The following is a 10,670-nucleotide window of genomic DNA, read 5'->3' on the forward strand; positions in this document are numbered from 1 at the left end:
TTTACAGTGTTTGTTATTGTAGCATGGCTGATTAATTATTATCACACAATGAAAAAAATAAATCAGAGTGAACTGCTGTACAACACAACAATGTTCACTGCTTTCCTCTATTCCAATCTGGAATATCAATCTGGACAATCACGTGCTGTAACTTACACAGACTATATTGCTGTTTTCTCCCAATTCTGACTATTTTATAATTATCTCTTCCAATATATCCTCTTCCCAATCCTCTGTCCTTTCTCCTTGAAGTATCAGTTTCCTTCTTTAGTCAGTCCTGTTGTGGTCCCAAATTTCCAGCACATCTCTTTTCCCCAATATAATTCCATCCTTTATGTCAAAATAATCTAAAATATTCCCATGTCCACACCAACTCCTTCTGCACCTAGCCCCCAAGCCTTCTCTTACTGCTGCTCTGCTCTATGTGTCCATCACACCATTGTCTATCAACTTCACATCTCTTTGTCTCAAGACAGTTCATATTCAGACCCGTCATAGAAGTACCTCCCCTGTAACAGAGGTTTTATAGCACCGGGACCCTCCCAAACAGCAACACCCCATCTTTCACTCACTCTTTAGTGATGGAGCAGTTTTGCTCAGTTACTCCGCTTTGCAGGGAGAAGTATCCTCAGACAGAAGTGGATATGCTGCTCACTTTCAGCCTCTTTTCCTCCTCTCCTGTGGAGAAGACTGGCTAACTGTGCTATGAACTCTAAGGAAGAGAATGGGGAAAGAACTAAAGAAGACATAAAGTTCACCTATGTTGTAGAGACATGGGTCAGGCTATCACAGAGATACTGCTGCTACAGTGTTACTTTTCTTTTTCTGTAAGAGTGGTCAAATGCAGGAACAGATTGCAAAGAAAGGTTATGGACTCTCCATAGTTGTACGCATCCAAGACTTAGCTTGACACAGTGTTGGGCAACCTTAAACTGTTCTATAATATCTAATAGTTTTGATACTGCATTAACATTTAAAACCAGTATCCCTACGTTGTTGGTATGTTATCCACCCTGCAAATCTGGTCCCCTATAATTTTTATTAATTTTCCTTGCTTTATGAAACCAGTCTTTTATTCAAACTCAAGTCTCTTTCCTTACTTCACCTTTAGTCACTCCCTTCCCCCCCCCTTTTCTGCTAATTGGCTTACTTGCTTCTTGCTCATCAGTTTCCAGCAAATTTGGCTTCATCCTTCTTCCAAACTGAATCTTACCAGCTTCTTCCCCTAACCCACCTTATTGCTTTTATTTCTATGCATTTGCATCATTAAGCTTTTTCTTTAAAACTCCTGCAGGAATTTTGTCAGAAAGAACCTGGGACGGAAAGATTTCCTTTACCCACTTCGAATACTGCACCTCATTAGTTGAAAAGCAGCAGAAAGCATCCATTTTTAGGAAAATGCGTGAACCCTGGGGTGGGGCCTGTGTGGTTGCTCAACAAGATTGAAGCACGTGCATTCTGCTTAATCTTGAGAGCTGTCCTACAGAAAAGACAGAAGTATAGGCTTAGTTGTGAGGTACTCACTGAAGTGAAAATTTGAGGCTTGACTTCGTGAACTCTCGCAAATCTTCACAGTTCATACACAACTTGTAATTTTCAAAGGCATGTTAATGATGATATTTGGGAAGACTTTCACAGCACAGTAATGCATACTGCATTCCTGAAATGATTAGTCACTGGAATACGTCTATGGTATTCACACAGAGAAAATGTCACTATTAAGTTGGTTAAAACACTTCCCATAAAAAAAAATCAGCTGAGACAGAAAATGATTAGACTAAAAAAAAAAAATCTCTTTGAACTGGAACCAGTGTCTGATAGAAGGAAACAACAGGCAGTCGCAAGAAGTGATGCTGAAACAAGTCTCCCATTGTCAAGTTACAAAGCAAAAGCAGAGTTAGTAATGTGCATTGCTGACTTTACGAATTTTTTGACAAAAGCTGCACCAGCAATGTAAACTCTAAGTATTACATTAATAGAAAAAATATGCCCCTCAGCATGGGACACAGGTACAACATTTCAGTAAAAAAAAAAAACCAACCCCAAAATAACTCTAACAAATCAAAACCATCCCCCAATTCTATGAACAGAAAAAATACTGTGAACTCAAGTATACACCTCCAAACTCAGAAACCGAGGCAGGAAGGGAGGAAGTGGGAGAGAAGAGAGAGGTTTGTGAAAAATAAAGAATTTTCATGAAGTTGCCTATCTAGAGAACATCTCCTCTATATTTCCTCCCACTGACACTCAAACAAATAGAATTTTTTGAGTGCTGTCACTTGTTTTTGAGGAAAAAAAATGCAATGTTAAAAGAGTTTTTATGTGAACTCAATCTAGCAACTGGAAAGAGGAGTCTGCTGAAAACTCGGAATTGAACAACTAAGAAACAGGAGATAGGATTCAGGCAGCTGAAAAGCAAAGAAAGAACTGAGAAAGGGTGTGCTGCCAGGAAGCAGAAAGTGGGTTTAGGGGGAACTCCAGCAGCTGAAAGGAGAGCATGAGACTCCATGTAGTGGAGAAAGAGGCAAATAACAACTGGAAAATAGCAGGAATTTGCCATTTAAAAAATGACTGTATCACTGTATTGCTGGACAAAGGAAAAACCTGCAGTAACAGTAGCAGAAACTCCTTAGAGAAAAAAAGATGACTCTTGGAGGATGATTAACAGGAGTTGGAATAAAGTTGGTAGAGCATTCATGCAAGAAAACTTATGATCATAAGAAAGCAAACCAGAATATACAGGAATAAAGAATTGAGAAAGACAGACAGGAAAAAAATGCTATTCCATTCAGCAAACTTGTGATTGTTCATCCTCCTTGAGTAGACAGTACTGAGAACTTTTAAAATGAAATAAATGGATATTATTTCAAAGAAGCATCACTTTTATTTTTAATACACTTCTAAATAATGTACAAAACTTGGTGTAGCTTTAGAGAGCTTATAATAAACAACAAATAAAAAACAATTCAGAAAAGTAACATGGAAAATGACCCAGCCCCACAGTACTGAAAGTTTCGTTAGGGAACTTTAGGAAACTGCATTTCCCATGTTTGACAAAGCTGAATCTCAGAATGAGTCCAAGTATGTCTGCACAATAACATAATTAAGGTTTTTCTGAATTAAATACTGGCTATATTAGAGTCCTTAATAACTGATATGGTTGGAAATATCACTTATTTCCCCAAACAGGTCCGATTAACAAACATCTGTGAAAAATCAAAATCAGTACCTACAATTAACATTCTGGGTAAATACACTTCAACTGATAATTAATATGCCTTCTGGGTCTTGATGCAGAAAAATGGCTGCTACAGACTATAAAAATGGCTAGTCTGGGCAAAGTTTCTTTAAAGGGTCAAAGTGTACCACTTAATAATTACACAAAGTCATTTGTCAGCTGTAAGATCAGGAAAAAAAAACAAAACCCAAAAATTCAGCAGAGCTAAGGCTCTCTAGAATCCCATCTTTGTTCCCACATGTACCTGTATGATAATGTTTTCAAGCATTACATTAGAAATCTTGTAGCAGAATCACAAATGAAATCTGAATCCTGTGGCTGCTTTAATCAAATGCTTCAATAGATGAGACATGGATTTTTCTCTTCAGCAGCAGCACTCAACTTTTTCTTTGTCTTACCATTGCACTGAAGCACTGATTTGACGACATCACTGGTCAGATTGACTTTTAGTGAATAACCACGAACTACTTAATGTTATGCATTTCTACATGCTTTCTCCTATAATCTTAACTTCCTTTACTGTATTTTCTTCCAATCTCTTGTAAAGGCAAGCAAAACATGATTAAACAGCACTTTCCACATTAATCATCCACTGTATAAAATGGAAACAAGGCTGAAATACAGAACAAAAACTTCCACTAAAGAATCTGGTAACAATAGTTGGATTCAGATAGAGGGGCAAGACATACGATTTAATAGCAAATTACACAATTGTTTTCTAGATAGCAAAGAAATGATGCAAATTATGAACTACAGTCTCTAACCCTGGCCCTGGAGAAGGATCTAATCAAGATTGACAGCACTGTCAGCTGCATAACCATGATGTGTACGCTCTGAATGGCAGCACAGCTAACTTGCGGAGACTCATGTTACCTAAAGCAGAGGTTTACAGTCAAACTCAAGGCTTATTTTACCCTTTTTGCAGTATTTCAACCTTTCTGCTCCACCAGAGATACATCCTGTATATAACGCAGTTCCAGACTAATTCACTGCCACAGTTTTTGTTATTTCTTCAGGAATAACATATAAATGCAAGTCCAAATTTATCACTTCCATAACCAAGCACAACTCTTCTCACTTCAGTGCGAGCAATGAGAAACACATTCAGCCCCACACAGTTACTTTATGTTCCAGCAGTCATTCTTCCACAAAGACATTGTCATACATTGTTTATATTGTGAATCCTGCCTACAAATCGTGAGTGTTAAAAGTACTGTCAAAGGGTTGCGTTTTAGAAAAAAATCAATTGGATTAACCAGTGTAAATAAAGAATGTTTACAAATCCTTACTCTAATATTACAAGATTATGCATATGTGTGCGATTTCACACTGTGGGAACACTAAGGATGCTATGATTTTTAAATGTATGGCACAAAGAAACGCAGGCAGATCAGGAAGCCACTCACCAATAAGTCCTACACGTGTGGAGAAGACTCAGGTTGATCCCAGATATGACTGCTAACTTCACGTGTTTCTGAACGTACTACAGAAGAAATTACTGGTTGATCACTGGAGGTCAGAGCAGTCCTGTCAGTACATTAACTGCCAGCACTGCTGAGAGAAAGCTAATTAAACTCAAGCTGCAGCTCTGGGACAAGCACCTCACCAGCAAATACTTAGTTCAATGATCAACATTTGCCTTCAGTGGCACTTCTACAACTGTGCTGCTTCTAAGTAACCAGCAGAGATTCCTGTGCCAGAGATCCAAAATAGATTTGGGAGTCTTCGGAGAGATACAATTCCAAAAATCCTACATGGAAACTGACAAGCAATTGAGATTCACGCAGCATCATTTGCAGAGGTACAGAGACCAGGATTCTGAAAGTTTTATTAAAGTACAAAAAAACAGACCAATGCACCTGGTCAGTTATAAATGCAGTAATGAGACAGTTGTTCTTAGTACACTGCCCTAGAGGGTGAGCATGAGAAAGGGCCATATAATCCATTCCAAAACATCAAAATTCAAATATGACTGAAAACACCTGTGCATCATTTGGAAAGTTGTGTGCATGGAATGGCTTGCAGGCATACTGTGACATACTGGAACAATGTAACTCACCTACCAAAACAAGCCAGCAAGTTTCTCTCAACTCAGGTGGTATTCCTTGCTCAAAGTTAAGGCACATTTCTTCTCTCCTGGCCAAATTTGTATTATCAGTGCTCAGGCATACCTTCTTTTCTCAACTCCTCCCCCTGCTCCCCTCCTTTCTTTACTGCACACTGGCTGTTAATAAATTATTTTTGGTTTAATAGTAAAAAAATAAATAAAATAAGTAATTATAATGTTCATGCTCAGAAACTGAACGTTGGGCCTGAGAGCAGAAAAAAGGCTTAACCTATGGCAGGTCATCTGATTTTCTGTTTTATATTTGAAAAACTTAGAACATGATTAATAAAGCTAAAAAAATAACTTTAATAAGCTAAAAAATAATTTTACCGCACACATGTCAGTGAGATAAAGCACTACATTTCATTCCAACCAGATTTTTCTCCTGGAAATCACAAAGTGAGAACCAGACTTAAAGCCCTTAACCAATGAACTTACGTGTTTTCAAAACTACTGGCTTTTAGGGTTTGTTTTTTACCATCAAGTATATACACAAAACACCGGCTAAGAAGGAATCCAGATGATGCATGTCAGGGCTGTATTCAAATCAGTAAAAAGAGAAGAAAAAAAAAGATATAGTTAAATTCCGATGCACTTCAAGAGGCTACTTAATCCTTAACACCATTAAGCCTCTGGTTATATCAGTGGGTGTTTTAAATAAAACAAGGAACATTAGGTGACTACTTCAGGGCTAAAAATTTGAAAGAAATCGAGACCAACTATGTCTGTGAATGTTTCACTTTCTAGTCAAACAGACCTTCTCTCTTAGTTGTCAAGAAACCACAAAAGTGTCTAATTTACATCACCAAAGCAATTAATCCTGGCTGTGTCCCTCTTCAAATCCACTGAGACTGCCAACAAAACAGGGAATTTTGAGTGGGTTGTTCTGTGTGGTTATGAGTTAATTAGTAATCTGATAACTACACTACAGATGTATCAGTATTAGCAACAACAGTTAACAGCAGTGCATCATTCTATGGAACTAAAGGGACAACCTACTGATTTGCCAACCTTTAGCCTGAATTGCAAAAAAAAAAAAAAAAAACAAACAACAGAGGACAAATGTAACCTGAAAAGCAGTACATCTAAATATATTCTAAGAAACTGTGTAATACCATGTCAGCTCAGTATGACTATGCTTAAACTATGGGCAACAATAACTAACTTGCACATACAGACCTATCCTCCAATTCTAGAGAAGCCCGTCATCAGAAATTAAGTCCAAGAGCATTAAGCAGGCAACATATTTTTCCCTTCAAGAAACATTCAGCAGACAATAAAATACAGACTGAGGGAAGCACTAAGTAGTTCTAAGTGTAACTCGATTTCAACTCTGAATATCACCAAACTTGTTGGAACTGTAAATTCACTTCAAGAGTGAGAGCTTCATTTATTTAAAAAGCATTATCTAGGTAGAGCAAAGTACAACCCCATCATGCAACTAAAAAAGCAATGTAATGCAGAAAAATTTACCAGACTGTGTCACTGGAAGCATCTACTAGTTTAGTGTCATTCTGCTTTTGAGTAACTGATCAACAATTTCTGGTGCACTGAGCACCCCACAAGAGGACCAAAACCATATTCCCTTAAGTAAATACAACAAAGAGCAGACCCAGTTACAGACTTAAGATACAGGCAGAAAACCATAAACCCCATGTGTCATAATAGATCATAAGGCTTCCTTCCACTCCTCCCCCAGAAACGTGGTGTTCGTGGACATGCACCTGCCTCAGATTCCTCACTCCATCCTCGTAACACCACCTATGCACACCTCTATTTATAGGAACCTGTATTTCAGAGATGAATTCTCAGATTCCAGAAAAGGGTCCATCTGTTAGGATCATGGTTCATCTTACAGATCCATAAGGTAAAGAGAAACCTTCCATCAATTTTTCAGGGTATTTTGTGGCACAAGGCACAGGAAATGGCCACACAATTCATGTTCTTCTTACCAGATGCACCTATTTCCTTGGAGCACAAAAGAGATGAAAAACCAAACTCCCCACCTAGTAATGCAGAAAGAGCAGAAAGCATCATGTTCAGCTGCAGAAAGCTGCAAGACATGTGGCAACATAGAAAAAAAGACACTGGCCAGGAAAAGCAGGCAAAGCTTGGCTGGCCTGTGATGCTATAGTACATAAATACATGTCAGAGGCAGTGGGAATTACAAGATACAGCACAGAAAGCAGAAATCATGAGGATGATCAAGGAAGAGGACAGAAGTAAAAATGCAGACAGGAAAAGGTAATGAAGGAATCAGTCTACAGGAGCACTTGGACAAGTCAGATCTTCCCTGTAAGTACTTGCATTCTGTCCATCGAGATGGCTGAAACTGGAAGAATTGCCACGATTACCAAGAATGTGCTGTTCACTCTCTGTGTGGAAGCTCATCCAAATTTAGCTGAGCCCTATGCTTTGAAAAACAACTAGTTTTCACATGTGCCAACTAAAGACTCCTCAGAATTTAATAAGCGTTTTTCAAAGACTCTACATATGCTGAGCATGTCTTAACTCAAAATTCGTAAGCCCAAGACTTACATACAAACCCGAGGGAAGATCAACATCCCACACTTTAAATGAAGCCCACAGTTCAAAACAGTTGTCTCTTTAGCTCCATTTTAAAACATAACCCATACATTTTATTAAGGCAAATACATAAGTTCACAAGAATACACACAACACACGATGCTTTAAGGAATACTGAGAAAAGACGGTGTCCAAGGAGAGACCATTACCACCACTCCACTTCATCTGAGGAAGCCTCAGCCTAATCCCTCTGCACACCTGACAGAACTGTGGGTGAGAGGGCAGCCCGCAGGCAGCCCACACGGAGGCACAGCTGTGAGTGGTCACAGCAACAGCAGCCGCCTGCTTAAACCTGTTCACTGCTTGAACTCTGACCAATTTCCTTCTCCCGGACAAGAAAGCAAAGTTTGGGCCTGCCGAGCTGAAACACTACGTAATTTAAGATCTATTCTAGAGACAAACCCAAATTATTAGAATTATTTTGGCACACATTACCAGGGAATATTCATCACTTTATCATTGCTATGCCTCTATCCTCTGAGAAAAAGGATTGCCAGTTCATTACAGAAGTTATTTTGATGTTTAAGCCTCAAATGCTACACAGGCACAAAGATCGAGTGAAACTTGTGTGACTTTTTACATGTGTTTAAGCATTTGCTTTACTTAAGCCTTTAATACAAGGCAAAATAACTCCTCCTCAGACAGGATACTAGAAATGTTATTCATTACAATGAGAACAGGTTATGTAAATTACACAATCAATTTGGAACATACTTCTCAAAATTGCTTAGTGTTTATTTTTACATCTCATTTCAGCGGCAATCTACTACCAAAACAATCATCTTATTTGACTACATCTTCCTGAGTTTCATTTTGCGCAGTAATTCAGATGAACAGCTTCTGTCATACACACAGCTTGAAAGCTCAAGACTTTAAAATACAAGGAAACAAGCTGTGAAAACACAGTTATCTTGTACTCTGCCATTCTAAAGCTGCATGGCAAATACACAAAGAAACTACAATATACTACATGCATACTACTTCTCACAAAAAGGTCACAGTTCAGGACAACCAAATCTAATGTTTCAGGTAATCACCTCGAAGCTACAACAAATATCCGGTATAGAGTCCTCTGAGGCATAACATACTGACAAAACCTGAAGCGGAGCCTTGAGAAAACAATGTTTTCATTGAAAGACTATAAATCTTGTGCATCGACAGGAATAATATTCCTTAAAAGTATCGGTGCCACGGTGCCATCGGTGCCATCAGTGCCATGTAACGTCAAAAGGGAAAAAGTTCAAAATACGGTTACGAGACTTTATAGGTAACTGGAGGTGCTCAAACACAGCCTCGTTTTAACGGAGAAAATCAAAAGTAAGGCATTTTTTTTCCTTGACAAACACCGCAATTAAGACTTTATCAGAAAGCAGCATCTCTCCATCATCGCGGGCGGTTTTTCTACAAAAGCAGCTTCTTGAACGAAAGCTCCAGGCAAAAGAAACTGAAGCGAGAACAGACTGCAAAACACTTTAAAACGACCCCGCATGACATCGCGGGAGCCGAGAGCGGCGAAGCGAGCGCGGTGCCCCGCGAGCTGCGCGCAGGAACAGCGCATTCCTCCTTCCTCCCGCGGCTCTGACGCCGAGTGCCCTCCGTCCCACCGGGACGGCGTTATGTGAAAAGATAACGCAGTGACGGCAGCGAACGCGGCCGCAGCCCCACGTGGCGCGGGATGTGTGTCCGTCCGTGCCCCCCACCCCCGCTTCAGGTGACGCCGCGGCCCCCGCGGGTCGGAGGGGGCGGCCCCATGCGCCCCGCGGCGCGGACCCGGGGGGGGGGGGGGGGGGAGCGGCGCGCGCCGCGGCTCGGTCCGTGCTGCTCGGTGCCAGCGCTGCCCGCGCGCGGGGCCGCGGCATGTGAGGGGGAGGGGGGAAGCGGGAAAAGCGAGGCCCGGCGGCGGCGCGGCAGCCCCAGCCGGAGATGGCGGGTGGTAAGAATAAGGCACACTGGGTAAAAACACATTTATATACTAACCTCGCCGAGAAATTTTCCAACAATTCCTCCGTCCGACCACCATGCACCAGGACAGGAAACGGCCGCCTCAGCTCCCGCCTCAGCACCGCCCCGAGCAGCGCGGGCGGGGCGCGCGCCCGGCAGCCTCGCGCCCGGCTCCCCATTGGCCGCGCGCCACCGCCCCCGCCCGCCATTGGCCACCCCCGCGCCTTGCGCCGCCGCCCATTGGCCGCTCGGCCCCCGCCCCGCCCCGCGGCGCCTCGGTCCGGCCGCGGCCGCCGCCATTTTGTCCCGCGGGGAGCTGAGGCGGGAGGCGCGGAGTGAAGCGGCGGTAGCGGCGGCGACGCCATTTCCTCAGCGCAGGCAGGCGCCGCGGGGCCGCCGCCGGGATCCACCGCGGTGTTCGGACCCTCCAGGGCCGCCCAGGGGCAGCGGGAGCCAAGGAGGGCGCGGCCAGGGCCGCGGCTGGGACGGGACAAAGCGGAGCTGCTGTTGCGGAAAGTGATTTGATTTGAGCGAAAGTAGAGTGGAGTTCGTGCAGTTAATTGTTTTTTGAACGTTAGGCAGAACGGCCCTCTGGTAGCGTGCTTGTTCAAGCAGTGTTTCCAGACGCTGTTCATTTTTTGGAGATGATAACGCCTTGTGTTCAGTGTGATTTCTGCTGAAAAGACGTCTCTCTTTTTCTCTGATCACCTGTTTGCAGCCTTTCCCCATCTCAAAGGCACAGTCAGGCAGAACTGGCTCCAAATTAGCAAGAAATTTGACGGTTGTGAAGTTCATAAC

The 10,670-nt window shown here is 42.0% G+C and overlaps 1 protein-coding gene across 7 annotated transcripts in view; it reads right to left on the reverse strand.

The window, feature by feature from the left end:
- The window catches only part of ZNF143 (zinc finger protein 143), a 48,297-nt gene extending 38,283 nt beyond the window's left edge, over positions 1-10,014 (reverse strand). For 3 of the 7 annotated variants that reach the window (XM_054067110.1, XM_054067111.1, XM_054067107.1), the window contains exon 1: positions 573-1,441. The gene's annotated coding sequence lies outside the window, so the exon portion shown is untranslated. Of the gene's footprint in view, positions 1-572; positions 1,442-1,524; positions 1,670-9,908 lie in introns of those variants that run through there. The other 4 variants (XM_054067113.1, XM_054067108.1, XM_054067109.1 and 1 more) reach the window with 3 other exon arrangements.
- Between the last annotated feature and the right edge of the window lie 656 nt (positions 10,015-10,670).

This window comes from Cuculus canorus, chromosome 5 (assembly GCF_017976375.1).
Source record: "Cuculus canorus isolate bCucCan1 chromosome 5, bCucCan1.pri, whole genome shotgun sequence".
In the NCBI taxonomy this organism is placed as follows: Eukaryota; Metazoa; Chordata; class Aves; order Cuculiformes; family Cuculidae; genus Cuculus; species Cuculus canorus.